General features: G+C 40.1%; 2 long non-coding RNA genes across 8 annotated transcripts in view; both read right to left on the bottom strand.

Annotated features, from left to right (window-relative positions):
- Positions 1 to 1,393: 1,393 nt before the first annotated feature.
- Positions 1,394 to 7,135, bottom strand: LOC142077748 (uncharacterized). Its single transcript, XR_012671995.1, has 4 exons — positions 6,861 to 7,135; positions 3,625 to 4,024; positions 3,033 to 3,261; positions 1,394 to 1,662 (listed from the first exon to the last, which is right to left on the bottom strand). It is a non-coding gene; the product is annotated as an uncharacterized LOC142077748 (long non-coding RNA).
- A 176-nt stretch (positions 7,136 to 7,311) lies between these two features.
- The window catches only part of LOC142077747 (uncharacterized), a 41,620-nt gene continuing 25,972 nt past the window's right edge, over positions 7,312 to 22,959 (bottom strand). For 4 of the 7 annotated variants that reach the window (XR_012671988.1, XR_012671990.1, XR_012671993.1 and 1 more), the window contains one exon: positions 7,312 to 8,160. This is a non-coding gene — a long non-coding RNA (uncharacterized LOC142077747). The other 3 variants (XR_012671991.1, XR_012671994.1, XR_012671992.1) reach the window with 3 other exon arrangements.

The raw sequence follows: 22,959 nt of genomic DNA, 5'->3' as shown, positions 1-22,959 counted from the left end.
CCCACTTGAGTGCTGTAGTTGCTGACAGAGGTGAGAAAAGGAACTTGCACCAATTCCATGAGACACAGGAGACACAGGACGCGGGACAGCACTCCCCTCCTGGGGCAAGAAGATTGCTGTTCCATGCCACCACCTTCTCTTGCAAATTTTGCTTTCTGTGAAGGACACTGCTTACTCCCAGTGGTTTTGGCTGGAAGGCAGATGATTTCGTAGCTCGCTTTGACAATGAAGAGCTTCAGTGTTGTCACTGGACTTCCGCATTTTGTCACTCTGTCCTCCCTCCCAAGGAACGAGATCATTGTTTCTTCTGGTCAAAATTAAGAGAGTATTACAGTGAAAATGGCACATCAAAAACTAGCTTGTCAGTCAAATCCAAAGCTACTATTAGGCTATTTTTAATGAGATCTGAAAGACTTTCTCAACAAAAAATGTTACATTTTCAGCTCAAAACGAGAGCAAAACATCTGCAGAGACAGGGCACCTGGGCACATGTACTTATGATGGAGCTGCTGCTGATTTAGATTGTCACTGTTGCTTTCGAACACTTCCAGCCATATAGCGGGTAGGTTGTTCACAGCATATTTGGAAAAAGCACTGGCCCTTTTCCGGAGGCTGCAGTGCCAGCCTGTATGCAGCCCAGATGAACACAATTCTCAGTTGCTTATTAGATGCAGACTTATGCAGACTTATAACCAGTTTTTTCCTCCAGTGTCTTATTTGAAATCTTCAGGACATACTTCAAATATTTCCTTAAAATAATTTCTGGAAGAGAAAGACTCCATTCAAAGAAATGAGACTTCGCATGGCTGCAAATAGTAACAATGCATGGAATGTGCTTTGCTTTACCTTTCTGGCTGGATTTGCTCAGATTGCGTCAAGTAATCTGCATATATTGCTGGCTCTCTTCTATTAGCATGCACTATCTAGGGTTTCAGAAGGCCATTTCAGTGTGGATGAGTGGCTGGCTACTCTAGATGTGCGAGTAAGTGGTAACTGAGGAGAAGTAGCAGCCAGACAAGGTAACCTCGGCTGACTACAGGAAGTGGTCTGGGAGAGGCAGGCAGGGAGCTGGGATGACACCGGTGCCGCTGCAGTGATTTCCTTGCCAGGCTTCATGTGCGAACCAGCTGATTTTTGTTGACATGTGAGCCCTGCAGACAATTCCATCGTTTCTAGAGCTGCTATGTTCTTAAATCAGGGTCAGTACTTACACAGTGCTTTTATCCATAGAATGGATAATGTTTAAATTTGTACGCTTTTTGAGGAATTAACAGATACACAGTAAAGTACCCAAGAAAACATATTTCCATAGCAAAAGTGTATACCTACACTGTTCAGCTCATGAAGTGGGCAAAACTGATGAAGATACATCAGTATGGACTTTTCTTTTGATGATCAGTATGCCATTAACATTTTTTCACAGTGAAAATGTGTATAGAAAGTAACCATTTCATGGTAACAGTAATGGAAATTATTTACTATTATGACATGTGATTCCCTTAGCATCTTATTCCTTATGTATAAGTACATAACTTCTTTAAGTGCCTCTGTGGAGCTCTCAATGCAGAGTTTCAGACAGATGGGAACTGTGTTCAGCTTCAACAGCAAAAAAGAGTTCAAGAAACGTTCTTCCAGAACTGCACTATTTCTGAAATCACTGACCTGTTGAGATGTTTGCTTTGCTGAGAGCACAACATGCAGTGCAACATCCACTTATCTCTTCAACTTTCTGAAAACATTGCATCAAATATTCAATTCCTCTCCAAAATCTCCAGACCATTTATGTGATTGTATACTCAAGTCCACCACAAAGATAAGAGTTATCAGCTGCTTCTAATAAACCCAAACCACTGCTCTCCACCTTCACAGACACTCTCCTCTAAAGGTATTAGTACTCCGCCTCCCTCACTTCAGTCTAGATGCAGGTAAGCTTCTGATGCTGACACCACTATTGGACTTCTACACCTGAACAGGCAGAATCCAACCAGGCCTAAGGTGATGAAAAATATCTGAGATTCCCTTCCTTCTTATTTTATCCAGCTCAGAAGATTCAACAAGATATGCTCCCTCACACCTGGGACTCCTTTAGATAGCCCTCAATCCTACACATTAAATTGAAAAGATTCCTTGAGCCAGGTATAGTGCTGGGACAGAGCTACTATTCCCTTATCTATATGTTTTCTGAAAATACACAATATACAAACATCCTTTATACAGGACCCTATTCATATCTGCAACACAGGCTAAACCATCTGCTTCTGAATATGCAGAAGACACCTTAACAGCAACATAGTCCCTGATATAAGAAATCCTAGCACAGTATTATTGCCACAAGACAGGAAAATAATGTGAATTTATGGGATGCTGATATCCAAAGAAATAGAGGATGCAGCACACATCACTATCTGGTAACTACACAAGATCTACCATGATGTCTACGCTGCATACAAGCAGTTACAGGAACTGCTGGAGGACATAATCATTAGCTTGCGGCTCAAAAAGGAATTTGCATAGTTTGACAGGACAGTCTTGTCCTTTCGCTGAATATAGCCAAGTGTATATGGTTGTCACTGAGTAGTGTCCGTCTCATCCCTTACAATGCAATGGTAGATAATTGAGTGTTTCTCATTCATTCAGGGAATTGTCCACATCTTCAGCAACTTCATTAACTTGCTAACTTCCCAAAGAGATATGGTGCTCACGGGAGATTACAAGTACTACAAGTTATCAGAGTGAATGACTTAAGGAGGGCAAAGAACATATCCTGGAAGAGCAGAAGCAGCTTCAAAAAACTGTTATCCTTTCTCCACCCCTCTCCTTTCTGTCCCCTTTCTCTCCTTTTCCCCATACTTCTGTGCAAAGATAAGCTAGAAAATGCACTGTGGCAGCTGTATCTGCTCACCAAATACTCACCAGTAGCATTACTTAATGATAAAGTGATTTTTGAGCCACCACCCTTCTCCCCTCACCCCCAGAATGGCTATCCAGTATATATTATACTCCAGTGGGTGCTGCATTGGTCAAACACCTACCATTACATACCGCTGTCCCAATTTATTACTCGTTCAGGAAGGAGGATCACCTCTTACATGGTCATTCAAAGAAATGAAGTCATGCTAGTATTCTTATGAAGACTGTCTCCAGCTTCTATCATAATGATCCTGTTTCTTCTACCATCTTCTTTCCCAGAGCCATCATCTCCCTTTATTTAAGGGTTCTATTCCAGGACTTGGGAGATTCAGGAGAAGAAACTGAGGCAACCTAGGATGTAAGAAATGACATATTTTATATTGACTAAACCTGTGATACCAAAAGGCGTTCAAGGGAATGCCCACTTCTCTCATCTCTTTCCAACAACAGGTAGTTGTTTTCAAAAGGGCTCGGTGACCTCATCATCGCAGGGGGACAACTTCTACCCCAAGTCACCCTGTGCTACCAAAATCTTAGCATTAATTTTTTCATTAACACACATTTGTAGTCTAAATCTATTTAGATCAGTACTTTCTTAACTAGAGGCCATTTGACTTTATACTCTGTCCTTATTCGCCTTTACTCCTTTTTCAGGAGTTTTAGAGGATTTTAAGTCTTTTACATTATTTTAATTCTCCTTTTTTTCTTATTTACCGTGTTTCCATGAACTTCAATTTTGTTGAAACAGATTAAACTCCTTATTGAATATGCCCCAAGTTTCACTGAGGGAATGTTGCCACAAAGGAAAGGCAACTTCTTTTAGAAGTCAAAAAGCAAGAGTTCAGACAGAAAGTCAACGTGATGATCTCAAATTTGTGTAAGACACAACATTAGACAAACTTGCATTAAACTGATCTGCAGTGCTGGGAGTTTAAACAGTCTGTAGTTCAATTTCATGAAAATCTGATGGTTTCCATGACAGGTAAGCGTGGATCTGGGAGTGCAGATTCAGTTTCGATGCTGATATGCATAAAAGTCATTGGGTAGGCCGAGATGCTTTGACCAGGCAGGGATCTGATTAGTCTCCTCAGGGTAAATTTAACTCAACGTTTTCCTAAAGCATGGATAAAAATCAAAATGAGTAGTCACTCCTTTGGTAAGAAATACTGAAGCAGTAAAACTTTCAATAGCCTCTTTGAAGCTGTGGATTTTGATTGTTTGAATTGTTATATGACTTAATGGAGATAGCTTGTATAACAAAATAAATTCTTAATACTATGTTATTTATTCTCTTACAGCATAACAGATCACATAACTGTTCTAGGGTTTCCAAATGTAAGCAAGTGGCTACTTATGGGATTAAATGGATGTAAGGGATGCATGTTTTCACATCCATTCACAGTCTCTATTTTCAGTAGCCCAGATAGTCTGTTACTAACATAGGTTTCGCATTCAATCCTACAAAATTTTGGCAAGCACGTTTACTGTGTTTTCCATAGCACTTAAGGTTTTGATGTATTATTGTTGCTTCACAATTAAGATTAGTATTTTTATTTCACTTCTATCTCCTTAAAAACCTCAACACAAATACGAATACTTTTGCAACCCCTCCTGCACACCCACTCTTGCTGATTTGATAGATCTTTTGAAGTTTATGAAGCATTTAAATGTTTTTAAAATGATCCATCCTTTTCTGTTGTCTAATAATTACATACTCAAATGTGTTGAAGTCATATTAAATAGATGTTTATTTTATCTGACCTTGCAAAAACATTAATTTCTGACCATACTAACACAGGAGTAACTAGTGAAGTAATTTTACTTCTGTGTATGTGACTAGTAAAATACAGTTCTGTGTCTCTTTTTTAATAGAAAAAATAGAGAAGGAATAGAAAAGAGCCACAAAAGTCATACGAGAATGTGAAAAAATAATGAGAACCATAAAAAGCTCAATTTGTTTAGCTTTTAAAAAAAAAAAAAAAAAAAGATTGAGAAGTAACTTGATTACAGGGTAAAAGCACCTTCCTAGGTAGAAAATAGTGAGGACTAAAGAGCTCTTTAATCCATCAGAGAAAGGCATAACAAGAATCAATGACTGGAAGCTGAAGGCAAACAAATGCAAATGGAAATAAGGTAGAAAATTTTTAGCAGCAGGCATGATTACTACTTGTATTATCCTAGTACCTGGAAGCCAAGTCATGGATTAGGACTCCCTCACACTAGGTGCTGGTAAAAAAAAAAAAAAAAACCACCACCAACCAACCCCCAAAAACGCCAAAACAAAAAAAAACCCCAGAAAAGAAAAAACAATCCCTGCCAAAAGGTTACAAACAATGCATAAGATGAAGTAACATAACAAATCAATGATAATATTATCTGATCTGACAGGCAGCAGTTTCAGGCCATGGTTTCACGATACAAAGTGTTGAGTTGAGATACTGGCTTAAGGTGATTCTGCCCTATCAAGACTGATTCTTCCTGCTCCCACAACTTCTCTACAGCTGTGAAACTTTGAAAAATGATCCTTATTAAAAAAAAAAAAAGTGTTAAAAGCAGGGGTTTCATTTTTTCTTTACAACAAAATGCCAGTGGAACTGATGTACTTTTGCAAGTGTTTTGATTTTTATGAATTTCAGTGAATGGCTTGACCAAAATTTTCCTAACTACCCATATATATCAGTACCATCTCCCACGCTGTTTACAGGACATCTGAATTTGCTGCATTACTTGTGGGAAAAGACTGCATAACCCAGAGAAAAACATGTAAAAGCAAAGCACGAACATTTCTTTGTTTTCCTCACAGCAAATCACTAGTCTGGTCACCAAACATTAACAAAAACTGAAACCTAGCCCATAGCCTGGCAAGATTACTCTGAAAAAAACCTATCATCCTAATCAAGTCTAACATAAAAGATAAAGAGATGAGCTTGTGATTCCCAACATCACTGCTCTGGCACTGGAGTCTACACACCATCCTTGGTAGCTTGCAAACACAACAGGCCGCTACAGTTTGACTGAGAAGAAGGTTAAAGGGGGAAGCTGAGAGCAATATTTTTCTATTATAAAAGTTTTTGCTACATATTTTTAAGATCAAGAATCATATGGATTGCCCCTGAAATTCATCTGGGAGAAAACTGGGAGACTTGAGAAGTGCCTCTTCTTATTTTCCAGCAGAAAAACATGGACAGGAAAAAATCCCACCTTTGATTTCCATTTCTTTATTTACCCTATTAGCAGCCTATAGCCACCACACACCCCCAACATTTACTGCACTGAGAAACCCCGGAGGAGCTCATTTCTTGGGCTAGAAATGCTGAAGAGAAAACAAAAGCTAGGGTAAACTCTCCACAAATGGACCCTGAGACTGAAGGCAAACCGGGTATACCCATGGCGTTTCCTACCCAGCCTTCTTCCTTCCCTTCCTCCCTAGAGGTGGCCAGCTCTTCCTACCAGCTGATGTTCTGTATTTCACTGAGCTGAATATTCACGTTTGGATGCTAGACAGGGAAATGGTTACAACCAGATCTAAAAGCATTCATTTTTTCTTGTTCCTTGTTAAAAATACCCGAAGCTAGAGCTGTAACAAGCTACATTAAAATAATGTTATTTCATTGCAAAGTTTAAATACTTAAGACCCTTAATATTTGGCCTCATCTACTCTACTAAACTCTTCCACAGGACCGCGGCTGCCTTGTGTGTGCAGGACACACGCTGCTCAGGAAATGAATCAGGGTTGTGTATCGAATTAGATTATTTATAGGTTGGTATATGTGTTTGCTCTAGAAGTTGTGCAGAGAACAAGACAGACAACTACAGGAAGAGAGCAATGGGCATGTGGTTAAGGCAGTTGAACGCCACACAGGAACACTCAGTTCTGCCTCTGCCTTTGCCATCGGCTTCTGTGAATGAGGAGCGAGTCAGACCGAGCACCTTGGCAGATGGCCACCAACCTTGTCTTCCTGATTTTCTGGGAGTCCAAACCGAAACACCTTGGGCCTTTCACGTCGAAATGCAAAGCAGTTGATTATAATGGAAGCTTTGGCTTTTGAGGGAGAAATGGACCTGGAGGCACAAGGTTAAAAGGCAGGAGAACCCAATTAATATCATTGACTTTACTACTGACTGAACGAGTGGCTCTATTTTCTCCTTGGTCAAACAGGACAACGGTGCTTTTCTGCTGTTCTGTGAATACGCAAAAAATTCATCAAATACTGCGAAGCTCTTGGAGATCATTGTAATAAGCCCACAAAGAAAAAAAGGAAGGTATTTCTGATTCCCTATATACAGAGAAAGTTTTGGATCTTTTCATCTGTTAATTATCCTATATTGCTACATACTTGCTTTAAAAAGTCTATACAATATAAATACTAACATGCATAGAGATGGAGCATATCCATTTTTCCCCTCAAACTCTATTTTTAAGGTAATTTCACAAAGTCCCTTCCAGCTTCTATCAGGGCTATTTAACTTTAGTACTCAGTGAAACTGCAACATAGTCATATGGAACAGGACAGGGAACAACACTCAGTGTAAACAAAAGATATACTCTGGTTCACAAAAATAAAAATATCCTCACTCTCATGTCATATAACCACAGCCACAGAAATACAAAAGCAACAGGAGAGCTAGTAAAAGTTAATGCCTCTTCCTACTTATTTTATTGGTCTATATCACAGTGTATCATCATATTGAAAGCTTTCAGTAATAGTAGGCTACTAAGAAAATAGCACATTGAAAAATGAAATAAAATAGATGTACTTTATGTGCAACAAATACAAACCAAATTTACCAACATCTTTAAAAATGACCTTAATAAAGTTCCAACAGTTACTCTGACTTCAAAATCTGAGTTAAGAGAAATACCACAACGATTGAAAACACAGGTGATGATCTCCTCCATTATAGGTAGGAAGCCATTGAATGTAAAAATATAACACAATAATCACGGCAATCATGAGGTTTTGGCACATGACAACAGAAATATTTTAATCATGACTGACAACATCCCAAGCCTACGTGTCTGAATGCTACTAAAGTAGATGTGCATGAGACTCAAAGACAATACCGTTTTGTAGGATAATTTTCATGAATTAGAAGCAAATAGGCAGGGGAATAAAATAGAAATTTAGGTTCGGGCCTACAATCAAATCTTCAGAGTAGAAACTTGCAGTCATCCAGAGTCCCATTAACTCAGTCAGGCCCCATGGCTATTGAGGTCCATTTGAGCAAATCCAGTGGCAGGATTAGGGCCTAAATATGTAAACAGAAAAAGGATGAAATCAGGTACCATAGTGCACAACTCCAATTAGAGAGACACCAAACTAGACCCAGAAAAATAATCTGAGTGTCTAGACCATTACAAGACTCACATTTTTACCACAAAACGCTGCAGCTACAGGAAAAGGCTACAGTGATATCTTACATCAAGAGGTTTATACAGCATTAATTGATCCCAGCATATTCCCCTTCAGGCAAACACGAGTACCTGCAGTGCGTTTGCTCACCTCCTGTGTGCTGCTGATTTTTCATATTTCTATATAATTTGTTTTATTATTTTAAATAGAGTAGTCTAAAATCAATAAAGGCGGTATTTTTATCTTCATCAACTCTTCATTTCTAGACATGTAAATTTTTAGCCTCTTAGTAACATGGTGACAAAAACTAAAATGAGATAATCTTACCATATTTTAAAACACTGTAAAACTGACAGAAAGTAATATTATTTCTATAAAAACATTCACTGTTTTGCCCATCTGAAGGTTGTGAGAAGTTCTAGCTTGGCAGTGTGTTAGATGAAGTCACTTTTTATGCTGATGTTTCTCCCTAACATACTAATAAAGGCTCATGGTAGCATACACCTACTATCATACACAATTGCCAATGAGAAAATGTACTGTCTCAAAAAAATGCCTACTTTGTAAGGAAGTTTGCCTACCGAAATACATGCTTTAATACAATAGGAACGTGCAACAGCAGCAGTGAATACACTACAGGAGTATCAGGTTTATGGCGGAACAGGCACACAGACCCACGGGCTACACCATGGAGTATCGTGTCATCTGAACTTCAGCAGCAGCACTTATCATCCAGCCCAGGAAGAGGTCCATGCCTTCTGCTGCACCTGGCACCTTCACCGGTACTACCTCTCTGACATAGCCAGACCAAAGATAGTATGAGGTTGTCCAGGAGTATGATACCATTCTTCCCTTTACTATAGTAGAGTTATGCCTTCAGAGATCAGCATGTAACCAGACAAATCAATATAAACAAATTTTCTGTCAAAAAAAAAAAAATGTTCAGGAGAATCAACTGTCTGGTTACTTTTACTTCTCCTACTTGATGGCTTAAGACGCAGCAAGATCCTTTATATGAAATAAATTAATAAGTTTAAAAATTATTCCAAGATAAGCGAGGACATGAACACCTGAAATTCACTGAAAGAGATGTTGATTTGTCTATAGCGCTGATGGAGAGGTAAGGACTCAAATTGTTATTATTTCTAGGTGGAAAAAAAATACTATACACAAAGTTTTCTATGCACTATGCACGTGGATATTAAGACACCCTTTTTGCCGAGATGTGACACTGTCTTTACTTAGACTACTTATATATGAGGAAACTCACAGATAATGCAAGACAGATTTCCAAAATTTGTGGGAGATGGTAATGGTTTTGTCTTTTTAGTGTTGGTGTTAGCCTAGGATAGATATCAAAATCTTTATTTCCATTTTAATGTTGAATTCCCACTTGTATACCACATGCCTGTCAGAAACTGGTACATGATAAAGAACCAGTAAGACCACACTTAGAAAATAGTGTAATATTTTGGTTATTTTATCTCAAGAAGTTACAGACTAAAACCTGGCTGCCGCTCAGTAAGGACACCAGGGCAGGGGGAGAAAGCGCATCCCAGCAGGGCTCTGCCTCGCTGCGTGCAGGCAGAGGTCCCAGCCGCAGGGCCGGGCGTGCCAGTGGGGAGCAGAGGGACTCCTGAGCCCCCGCCTCATCTCTCCCCACCGGCTGCGAGCATCCAGCCACCGGGATCCCGCAGACACATTGCGCTTTTTGCCCGCAGATGTCTGGCATGCCATGAAGTGTGCTTGCTCACGAATTCACGAATTTTTAGCAAGCAAAAGGTCATTTACTGCCTTACCTGGCCATCACTGCTCTTTCTCTGAATAACCTGAAGCTATTGAAGGGCTATTAATATCAAATTCCTTTCCAAAGAGTTACATTTTCGAGTAAAGGCAATTTTTACATTTCTCTTCAGAGCAGAGCATACTACATACTTTAATATTTTAATCTGGACACCTAAGACAATCTTTCTTCTTCCTGTTGCAAAAATGCATTAAAAGTTTGTATTTCCACACCTGGTGAAAATGTATCTATTATAAAAATAACAAGAAAGAAAATAAAAAGCTGTTTGTTTTCTTTCTTCAGGTTATGCCTCCCTGATACTAAAGTTGCCTCATCTCTGATTTAAGTGAGAAAAGCCTAGAAACAATTCTAATTCACACCTGTTTGCTACCGTGCCCATATGACTATACGCCAGTGGAAAATTAGCCAAGAGCAGATGTTATTTCCTCTGCCCTTTCTCCGGTCCCCCTGCTCAACCTGTGAGTTCTGGGACGTGCTGAAGGGGGAAGGAAAGGATGACTGCGGCTGGTACAGGACCTGACTATAAAAGCCTCAAGCAAACTGAAAACTTCCTCCTGCTGGGGAGAATTCTTACATCATCAGGCAGGACCAGAATAAGGAACTGAATCAATTAATTTTATTACTGAAGTACTATGGAGTATAGTTATTAGAAGGCTTGACTTAATAATTTAATTGTAAAGAAATTACTGTACCCGGTGTTCGTTATTACTATAAACCAAATGAAAAGATCAGTGCCTTTCCAGCAAATGCAAAACACACCTTTTCATGCTAGCCACCCCACAGCGACATAACAAATCAAACTGAACAATTAATGTCCAGTCCTTGGTGGCAGGTGAGGAAATGTTCTAAACAATATTACGTGGGAAGCAATCGTAGGAGTGAAGAACTCCAAATAACAAACAATACAATTATATTTGAAGACAGATCTTTAAGGTTTTCATATGAATGACTTAATTGCTGGTGACACACACAAAGCTGCACAGCTACACCATCATCCTGCCTACTGCTCAGACACATAACTCTAGCATCACCTTAGGCCCCAAATTTACTCCAAATCCTAAGATTCATATTCATAATTCGCAGATACTTTCAGTGCAACATTTCCAAGATGGTATTTTTCTTAATTCTTCCGATCAACTGAAGCATTCAATCAGGTCATCATCATCATCGCATTTTGATTCAGCAACATTTTTCTCTCTGCTTTTGAGAAACGCAGCCTAATCTCACTTGCATTCATTCAGAAAACTGCTGCGAAGACTCTTTTCCTAGTCGATCACTTGGAGAACACGTCACTGCCTCCACAGCTCTCCCTGACTTCTCTAATATCTGTTACTTGTCTTCACTTTCAAGGCCCTTCCTCGCTTATCACCACCACACCTATTGTTCCTTAATCACCGTCAGGAAGCCAGCTGTGGTTTCCTCGCATTTGAAGCTAGGCCAATTTTCATCAAACATAAAGCTGAAAAGACCGTTAGATCATACGGTTCGATTTGTTTATTATTTCGTGTTTGGCTAGAACACTTTCAAACCCCCCCCACTTCTTACTGAGAAAATAATTCAGAGATGCTTCTTGTATCTCTTCCCTTCATATCTCCCACCTGTCATTCACTATCAGGCATCCAGCTTCCAGCTCCTCTCTCACCCACACATTTTCAAGCAAACTTCTTACACCTTTTCCCATTCTACACCTTACACTTTAGGGAAACTCCCTTAAATATTTGAAAACATCCTTCATTGCTCTTCTTCAAAGCCTTCTCTGAAATTCAGCTTACTAATATCCCCTACAGGCCCTATAAGCAAAATGTGTTATAAGAAGGTATATACACACCACCTAATTTTAAGTATCTAAAGTAGGCAAGTGTGGGATGTAGGAGATGGATCCTCCTATACAGTAAATGGAAAGAGGCTACTGTTGAGAGCGATTTTGATGAAGGAACTCCTAAACTATTCCAAACTGTCCTTTGAAGGAGTCTTTGGACAAGCTGTGGAAATGGCCTAGGGAGATCAGTCTTTCGACTTAGGTACTTGAGTTGGATGCCTGAAGTACAAATGTTCTCTCTCAATTCCTAGTATTTCCCTTCTTAGTTGCGTATATTTTCTCTTTTCAACTGTATCGTATTTACATTGCAAACATTTAGGATTGCAGATAATCTTCTCAGCCCGTGTTTGTGTGGTGCCTAGCATCACAGGAACTTCAACGCCCAAATAACACTATTTTATAGCAATGCAAAACCAGTCTTACAGCTATACAGTATTTTATTAAACAGTATCTGATCATGTAATTATCATAGAATTATGCACACATGCCAGGTAGAAGATGCACAGCTATGCATCAACTTTAACTTTGTTATTTTCTAAATTCCTTAATGCTATAACAAAGAGCTGGAATGTATTCATGGCTGGCACCAGTTGGTTTTCTCCCCAGTCTGAATGATGGGCAAATCCTCTAGACAATTCAACACAGTGAAAGAGAAGGGAGAATAAGAGTGATGGGAAGGTGGATCCAGGATGCTTGCAGAATTTTTGGCAGAGAAAGCAGGGTGGGGGAAACAAACCATGGAAACCTTTGTCATGTGTGTGACAGATGTCATAAGCTATTTTCTGAAACAATCAATGGGAAAATGGTAGAATGTAGGACTGATAAGGTAAAAATAAGAAATATAAGGAGCCCCTGCATATATGCAAAGAGTTCATGCCCCACAACACATGCTTCTCCCTGTTAAACTTATTGAACTTTAAATATACCCTATTAAAAAGGAAATTTCAGTAACATGACGAAGGTCCCTAAAGCCCAAAATAAGGAAGCAAAACCCCCAGATACATCTTACATGCTAAGAAAATCTCTGAGTCGCCAAAAACATGCTTATTTCTGGGAAAAAGATAATAAAACATTAGGAAGAAGCAATGAGCTTCAAGAAGTTATTTGAATCAAATAGGAGTCTCACACAAATTTGGAAATCTAATCCTAGTACAAACAATAAGCAAAAGTCATACCAGGCATCATGTACAAAAGAAATAGAATAGAACAACTACTACTGCTGATGGTCTAGTTCTTGCTCTGGATCTATTCATGCAGGTAACGGAAAATAAGTTCTTTCAAAGCCTAAAGTAAGAGAAGAATTCCGCCTGAAGCAAACAAAAAAAAACACCTAAGACACACATAGTCATAGATCAAAACCTGATGAGAATAAACAAGGCAAAATATTGGATTAAATGATTGATTTAATTATAATAAATTTCATTAATGGCAAAGAGTTAACTGCAAAATGTCTCTAAACAATGGATTTGGTCCTATGTTATGGTTTAGTTGTTAATTATCCAGAAACTGGAGTGACTGAGTACCATGGCACAAAATCTGCAGTTATTTAGGTTACTCGGAATCATGGAAAACTGTTAATCTAACCAAAATAAATAAGTGGGCCTCAAAAATGCCAAATCAAGTTTAATTGATGATAGACAACAAACACATACAAAAATAAACCCAAGAGAAAACAGTTATGAGGTTTCAAATTAAAGGCGCAACTGCAGGAAACTCGATGTAATAAAACTGAGTATGTTAGGCAAGGGGAAGATAAGTTACCTACAAAATCTCCAGGTAAGTGGATGTTACCCACTGACATTTATTCTCCCATAGATTTAATTCACTCATACTCTTACGCTCATTTACTCACAAGCACCAAGACTGATCTGTCCAAATGGTCTGGCCAGGATAACTTATGAGAAAAACAAGAGCACAAGGGCCATCAGCTATTAAGTCCTCACCCCATTTCAGGAGTTGTTCTTAATTAGCAATAAAAAACTAGTATTTGAGCAGATCCTTTAGGATATCCTTCAGGAATCATCAGCTGTGACAAGATAGTCCTTTGCCTCAAGATCTTGCATACCTCGCCTTCCATAAATCTTAGGCCATATTGCTGCCCATTGTCTTTTTTTCCCTCATTTGTAATACAGGTCTGAAATGCATGCCTGCAGTCTCTTCTCCTGTTCGGCTAACAGGAAAAACAACGGTGTATATGATATACACAACCTTGTTGCCATCCTCCTACTGTTAGGATGGAAGGTCTTCTGCTGGCAAGTCATCTGTGCTGTGGCACACAGATACTGCTGGGAATGGTGTCCTGGAAACGGTGTCCTTCGTTATCGGTACAGGCCATTTCTTTAACTCTTTGTTTCACTCTTTCTCCTTATGCTTACGCACACATTTCCATCCATCCTGCATTCATACCAATCTTAATACTTCTGTTACAACTCTCTGCATAGTTTTATGTTAGTTAAACTGATCTGATGCAGATCGCTGCACAAAGGATACGTTTCATACTTCTACCTCCTCCTTCCTTTGCCACGTGCTCCTCTATTTTCCTTGCAACAGCAGCCGCAGCCATCACTGGTAAGCCTGCTCAGGGTGCAAACCAAGAGAAAAATCAGCTCTCTATTGGTAAGACTAGGATTGCTTTTTTAACGGTGTACTTCCATGAGCTGGATCACTGGGGCGATGAATGCCAGTGTCAGGTGCAAGGGAGGTGGTAGGACTGCCTCTGTTTAATGGAAGTTGTTCATTAGATCAGTTAAGCCGTCATGGGAAAGAACACCAGATCCCTTGGCCTCAGGAAGGAACTAAGGCACCACTTCAGCAGTTCAGTGAAAATCTCTGCTCAATATGCCGCTACGCTCAAAAAACCAAACCAAACCAAAACAAAAAGCAGGCTGCTTAAACAATGGAAGAGAATTAGAAGAAAGCCAGTGTAATAGGATTACAAAAATCAATGCTGTGACCTTACCAGAAAAAAACACATGAGGATCTCCAAAAGGGTACTAAAGAACTGGAAAGAGTTCAAATGTGAACAATGACAAGCGTTGAAAATATTATATGAAGAGAAACTGGCAAGTTTAAAATCAAGTGTGTTATGAGTGGACACAAGAAATAATAAATGCTCTGATCAGACATTTCTATGCTTGCTATCTTATAACGCAAGAAAAAAATACCCAGAAACATCCAAAGTGTGGAAAATTCAAAACTGATCAGAAGAAATGTTTTTCAAGTCATATGTAATTTATTGATGTTGATTATCAAGGAAATTCAGTTATTAATGCAAATACAATGCCTCTATCAACACTAGTATAGATCAAACCAGTTACTACATAAAGAAATCAGGAAGAAACTGATTTGGAGTTAACATCAGCTGAAGCATCAGGATGTATTTACTAGTGAAACAGGAAAATGTATTATGGTTTAAGCCAATGTGATAACTCCTATGTAAAAATATCAATTTCAAAAAAGGAATAGCAAGTTGATTTCATTATTGAACTTTTATTCACAATCTCACACTAACTTTTCTTACAGTTTGCATGAACTGCTATTAATAGCTCATTATCAACAGTATAGTGATAGAAGATGTTGAAACAACTGAAGTTTGGACACTTTAAGCTCTTATGTAAGCAATATAGGCAAATACATGAAAAATGAAAATCAGCATGATTATAAACTCATTTTCTCCATCACTGTGGGTTCTACCTAAAATGTATTTTTCCTGATTTCCAATCACAGCCAGTTTCTTAGAAGTTTATTTTTCGAAGACCTGAAATTGAGCATTTTTCCCCTTACCAATTTTTTTTAAAAGGATTGTTTTAACAAGGATTCTCATCACAGATCTTGCTAAAAAACACCTGAAAAGTGACTATTTACTGATCACCCACAAACAGGGGAGCTAGAAATAGCTTAAGTACTAATTCATTAGCATGCCACCACTATACTGCTCGGTTATCTTGATTAGATCATCCTGTTTTAGTTTGAAATGCATATTGTCACAGCACATACTAGAAAACACATTGCCCCACTGTATTAGTCATTACAAAGACATTCAGAAAATTATAATTCTTTCTCAAAGAGCAAAGAGTGTTAATTTTATTAAGATGGGAAAGGAAAAAAATGAAAGAGAGCAGAAGGATGGGGCTTCATATATTTTGAGTTTTTTCCACTGTGTCTGGGAAGGTAAAGAGAATATAATAATGTCTGGGGGTGGGGGATAGTGGGGGAGCAGGGAGGAGAGGCTGCCAGTACTGCCAACGCAAGGATGGGACTTCACGGTTTAGTCAGTGGCTGGGTCAGGTAAACAGGGCAGAAATAAATGGCTGAAGCAACACGCAGTACAATAGAGGGTACGCAGTACAATAGAGGGTACGAATGAAGACTCAAAAGGTCAATAATATAGGCAGCACAAAGAACCAAAAAGATCGCCTGGGAACTCTTTCTTGGAGAAAGAGAATGCAGCTGGTACCCGCACGAGAGAAACTGAGAAATTTAAATAGCTACATAAACTTTGTGCAGTGACACTTGAATGTAGGCAAGGGTACTGGTTCTGGTAGAGAAGGGAATTTCAGTCAATGTAGGGCTGTAGGCCTGAGAAGACCTTACTGTCCGCAATGACAGAAAAGCTGTCTGGCATAAAAGCAAGCCAACAGGTTGCAGAAAGGCATTATTTCCAAATTTCTGAATCCAAAAAGCAGCATACCTTTCATCTATGTTCCAAAAGCAGCAGACCATTTACCACCAGGAAATCGGAACATAACATTTATTCCCTTTGTTTAACTTACTCTGTTTTGCAGATGACACAGGCTGTGAATTTGTGAGTAAAAGAATTGTCGCTTGCCAGATTTATCTTTTAGTTGTATAGCTTTTGCCTATGATCATTTTAATAACACATCCCATTGGCAAATATTGATCACTTTCTAAAATAAAAGGGACATTTTACTTTTCTAAGCCTATTTTATTATATGCTTGAAAATATGTACTGAATATAAATAACTTGAAATTTACTTCACTGTACGTTTACCTGCAAAGTCGCCCCACGCACTTTTTTCCTTTTAAGTAGAGGGTGGGCAATTGCAATAAACTAAACTCCTCTGGGAGAAGGTGTAAACGAACTTCATTTACATGTGAAGGAATTTCTTGTTAAAGACATTTCTTTGCTCATTCCAATAATATGAAAGCTATTTTTGTGGTAATAAAAGGTTTTGGACTGAAACAGGTATTTCTGAACTTCTTGTTGATGATTAATGTACAGTTTAAGAGAGCCATTACTTTGTGACAGGCACTTAGAGAAGCCAAGAGTCAGATAATATATCAGCTTCTGCTCCACTTAAATTCTAATTTAATGCTCAGAACTCTCTTATTAACGTCTTGTTTTAAATATTAAACAGCAAAGAGTTCAGCACGATACATAGTAGTTACTGTAAGAGCAGAACACCTGTCTTGTAGTGTGAATATCATGTAGGCATTAAGCAGAAGATACTTTAATATTAGCCAAAGCATATTTTTGAACATGAACATTTGCCACACTCCACTGTATATCCATTAAAGGAAGATGTATGTTTATGCTATATATGCACAAAAGAAAACGGACATAAACAAAGCAATAAAATTACTTCCACTCACATGGTAAACTTTCAGATTGTGCTTATCATTTGGTCTGTATGTTGTGCAAATTACTGTCCTGAAACGAACAAAATATTTCTTGGTATTTTAAATGTTTTCACCTATAATTATTTACGTATCATTTTCCAAGGTAACAAAAGCTCTAGGCAGGAGCGTGCCTCCATTCCAGTGTGTGGCCCAGAATTACACAGAAAGGCATGTTCCCAGCACCAAACAACTCACAGCGCGCTCTCATCTGCATTAGAAAAAAGTACGACGACGATATCAGCAGAAACATTACAGTAACACACGCGCATCCCAAGCACATTTGTTGAAAGCAGAGTTCAAACACACGGCGAAAGACGGCTCTAGGTCCAAAAAGCTTACAGCTAAACCAGGCTACACTACGGAGAACGGCTAACCTAGCCCTCGGCAGCGCGGAAAGCCACAGCAGCAGCACCACCGAGCCTGCCGCCTGAGCGGAGACGAGGAGGCGGGAGAGGAAGACAGGAGACGGCGGCGCACCGGACTTATCACGGCGGCAAAGGTCGCGCTGGCTGCGAAGAGGGCGAGGCCCAGCCTGGCGCGCAGGGAGCAGCCAGCGGCGCCCGCCCCGCGGCGGCGGCCCGGGCGGCAGAGCCCAGCGCGCGCAGGGCGCACCGTGCGGCGGACAGCCAATGGGGAGCGGGCGCGCCGCCCGCCCCGCAGGCGGCAGCTGGCGCGGCGGGCAAAGGTCCGCGCGCCGCCGCGGCCCCAGCTGCTGCGGCCCCGGCTGGCTCCGGGCGGCGGCGTCTCCCCCGGAGGAGCCGCCCGGGTCCTAGTGCCGCCGAGCCCGGTGGCGGCCGAGGCCAGGCAGGGGCCTCTCGCCTCCTGCCCCGCCGTGCTGCGGCCCCGGCCAGCGCTGCTGCTGCTGCCTCCGGTGGCTGGAGTCACCGAGGCGATGCCCTGATCATCCCAACGGAGGCAGTTTTCTGATCGCGCTGCCAGCTGGCCCAAGGCAACATTTGACTCGAGTACTGATCTCACGTAAAGACCCTGAGGCCGCTTGAACGCGCTCACGTGCAACACCCCCGTGGGCTGGGTGACTGGCAGAGCTGTGCACAGCCACGGCCGAAACCACCGCCCCAGAAGAAAAGGACTAAAGGATTCAACAAGAGAAGGAAAAGGTCAGTACCTTCAGCGCCTGACATCAACCCTGCCTGTGCTTATAAGAAACTCTCAAAACCCAGCCCCTAAACTTAACCTTAGAGCTGCGCATCTTCATCACGCGGTACAGGAAAGGAAAAAACGCTGTGAAACAAGCGGGAAAGTGAGAGCAGGACTGCAGCTGTACATGCTGTAGCATACGCTAGTAAGATTCCAGGATCTCTCCTGGCAAGGCTGAAACAGAGGAAACTGCAGGAAGAGCAGCCTGGGTGAGGCACCTTTTACACCTGCAGGTGGAATACACCAGCATGCCCAGTTTCTGGCTTGCTGTTGCACCTTAGGTTTATTAAAAGCGAATGCAGCCTTACAGGAAGGCAGAGATAACTGCCCTCTGCATCTACACCCATTCTCTCAAACACACCAGCCTGGCCAGAGCAGCAATTGCAGGTTTATTTTCACTTTGCTACCTCCTTCCTCTCCTTCCCTATACTTCAACACCATTTGAAGATGAAACAGTAGTATTCTGTTACATTTTTATACCTTTTATACTCTTTTAGTGACACATTTTTAAGTGACCTGAGATGACTTGGTCTGGGGTGCTAGAATCAGAAACAGAATTGAAATGGCTACTTCTATTGCCTTCCAGTGTTGCCTATGGAAATTGGGATCAGTTTTGTTAATTGTTACACGTAGTTTTCATTATTGTGTCTATAGTCTTGCAGCCCAAACCAGACAAGGGATGGACAGACCAGCTCCACATCAGTGGAAGTAGAGTCAGGTGAGCATCAACAACCTCCTCTTGAAAAGGAATAGGGAGATAGACGGAAAGACTCACACCCAGTGTACAGCCATGAGAAGTGTAAAGTGAAAAATTTATGGGAAGACCACTCTAGTATGAATGTATCTGTTCGCTTTGGCATAAACTCCTCCACTACATATTAGGCATGATAGAACAGGACCATTATTTAAAAGCCAAAGTACCTGACTCATGATGTTTATCTATTCTGTCGCAGCAATCTCTTATTCTTATTAAAACCACAGGTCTCTCATCCAGAGAACAAATATTCTGGAGCTATGTACGTATTTTCAATATACAAATCAATGGGGACTGTGGTGGTTTGACCCTGGCTGGACGCCAGGTGCCCACCAAGCCGCTCTATCACCCCCCTCCTCAGCTAGACAGGGGAGAAAAATACGACGAAAGGCTCGTGGGTTGAGATAAGGACGGGGAGAGATCACTCACCAATTACCGTCACGGGCAAAACAGACTCGACTTGGGGAAATTCGTTTAATTTATTGCCAATCAAAATCAGAGTAGGGTAATAAGAAATAAAACCAAATCTTAAAACATCTTCCCCGCACTATTATAGTTAATGCTACTGTACAGCACATGGAAAAAAATAAAATCCCAAAGATTTAAAAAAATATCGGAAAAAATGTACTTCACTTACATTTCAAAACCTTTCCTCTCATCTTGCTGCTGTGAGTACACATCTGTCTCCATATTACAGATACTAAAGAAATGTAGGACCGGAATCCCAGGCCAGTTTTCAACCTGCTTCTTGCAGTGTTCCAGTATGAAGCTTCTGTAATATGTGATAATTTGTGTGACATGTTGTCAATAGGTAAATCTGTTTTGTCTGTGACGTTTTTATGAAACAAGGAAAAATTAAATTGGTAAAAAAGCCAAAATTCAAGGAGAGCTAAGATAACCAGAGGCCAACTGGTTCACTCTAATTAGTTTTTTCACAATATGGAGAGCGTTAGATCTGTGCCATCAACTTACAAAATAAAAGCATTTCTGAATGTCTAAATCATTACAAAAATACACAGGTGGCAATGCAAAGCAGATACTTCTATAGTCTCTCATCAAATAGTGCAGAAATGAATACACTGAGACTGTGCCACTTTATAAAAAAAAAAATCACTGTTTTTCAGTTCCAACTTAGGCTCACAAGACAGCTGTAGCCTACAAACTCAGCAAATCATCGATGTGAAAAAGAGCAATCAGACATGGTACAACACAGCTTTTTAAAAGAACGTACATTGAGTAAGTAATTGATAGCACACACATCCAATATGCACAAAACTTCTCAAGGATTCAAACGGGTATGAGGATATTCCACATTTTTATATGTAATGGCATCAAGTTTCACTGTGGGCTGCAATATTGAGGGCATGCCTTTAGGCTGGCCTGTTCATTTAACGTATGAGTCATTCAGAGTGGAAACAACATAACAGAAACATCCACGAACTAATGAATTGTGAAAGAACTATAACATTTTCTCCCTCAGGCTTCCACCTACTAAAGTGTCACAAATAAAAGTTAATATAACAAAAATGATTTAGCAAAAGAAGAATTAAACACTAAATGACAGTCAACTCTTTTACAAGTCAATCACTTGTTTTAACTGTTTTTATTTGAAACAATACCAGTCAGTACAGTCACCTTAGAAAAGATCAACAGAAAAAGACACTCCAGCCTTGATTTTTGTAAGTACTGCAACTACAGATAAAATACCTCTACGACATGGAAATTGCAAACTAGTCCTTCAGAATTTGAGAGGTTTTAAAACTAAGAGCTCACCCCTCTCTTCTCCCCCCCCCAAAAGCTGGTTTAAAATATAAACAGATCAAATAAATAACCAAACACTTGCCATGCAATGAACTGGAGTGAAAGATTAGCCTGGCAAAAAAAAGTTGAGCAGCCTAACTTCCTCATTCGAAGTTACTACGATAGCCTACAGAATCACAGCAGTTTAAAAAACTGCTTATAAATATATCTAAGCAGATATCTAAGCTTATATTCATATATCTAGCACGCATACTTTTCCAGTGCAGATAGAGGAACCTAATGCCCTTACATTACAGTTGCTGATTTGTGTTTTGAATTTTGGCACTGGAATGAGTGCGTAGCACTTTGAGGGCCAGATTTTCTCTCTCACCCACCTAGAAAGTAAAAATGAAAAGCTGAGTGTTGCAGAAAGGGATATTAAATAGAAATCACTATTAGTCACTTCCATACCAATCTAGTTTCAAATGAGGAGACTGCTTACATTAATCTTTTCAGGTCTCACTTACATCAGGCCTTTGGAGTCTGGCCACAGACCTCTCAGGAATTCACCTACCAGGCATTCTCCATACTTCCTCTCCCGATATCTTAGTGAGGATACTCTGGTTTAGGTATCTCTTAAGTTATGGTGCATGTCTATACTGTGGAACTGAGTACAGTGCAACTAGATTCTGTCAGCCAGGCTGGTACTCCTGACCCCCAGGATTCACTACAATTTTGGTGCTCTCATCAGGTGCCCATAGGAGGTATCTGTATTAGCACAACGCGTCTGAGCTCCTTATCCTTGCCTCTCAACGGGGCTAAGGGCTCTGACAGGCACACAATGGACCGAACGCTGTTACCACTCTCAGACATTAACCCCCACCCCTTTGACAGACATTGTCCATCCAATTAATGCCTAATCTGCTTGCGAATCTTCTCCTGAGCCACCACAGCTTTTAGCATGGCATGAGAAAATTAAGAGTTCCTCAGGTCTGTCAAAATCCTAATTTCACTGGAAGTAGCATGCTGCTGGGACAGCTACCTCAATTATGAAACTAGTTCATCAGAAGAACACTCAATCTCTGTGCTGCTATTTACTACATAGTGTATACATACCAGGACCTCAAATACCTTTAAGAAGAAGCTTTAAGAACTGCCAGCTGTTATCGGAACAGTTCCACTGCAATACCAACCACCAGTGGGACTCAAAGAGCAGGAAGAAAAAACAAAGGCACAAATTGTTTGTGAATTTCAAGGTATCAGTATATACATTGATAAGAACATAATTGGCTTTGGTGAAAACAAGAATTTTTGCCTAAGGAATTGTTGGCCTAAGCGATTTCAAAGACTAAATTGAAAGGAACCACTTCTACTACACTGTACTTCCAGTAAAACTTCCACTGGTGTTTTTACCATTTGTGTACATTACTTAAATACTGTGAAACTTCCAACGAAGTAGAACCAGTACTTAGCATGCTGCCATTATGGTTTTTTTAACCTATGCAAGGATTAAAAGTTTCCAGCTACGATTAATTTGTCAATAATTACGTAAGTGTTTCATATCTCCTGCAAAGTTGGATGCAATGCCTGTTAGAGCAGTTACATGGGTAGTGGTGAAATATGCCACCAGAGGTTAGCTATAACATTCTCTGAGTATACTCCAACTGCAAGAAAGCTGTTTTTTTAAATGACAGTTCAAAAATATTCAGTTCTAAATATTCAGAGAAACAGGCTTACAAATAGTGAGCCATAAATGGCCACTAACTACTTCTCTAAAATA

Source organism: Calonectris borealis, chromosome 1 (genome assembly GCF_964195595.1).
Source record: "Calonectris borealis chromosome 1, bCalBor7.hap1.2, whole genome shotgun sequence".
In the NCBI taxonomy this organism is placed as follows: domain Eukaryota; kingdom Metazoa; phylum Chordata; class Aves; order Procellariiformes; family Procellariidae; genus Calonectris; species Calonectris borealis.
The sequence above is the reverse complement of the archived record's forward strand: the minus strand, read 5'-3'. Positions and strand labels throughout refer to the sequence as shown.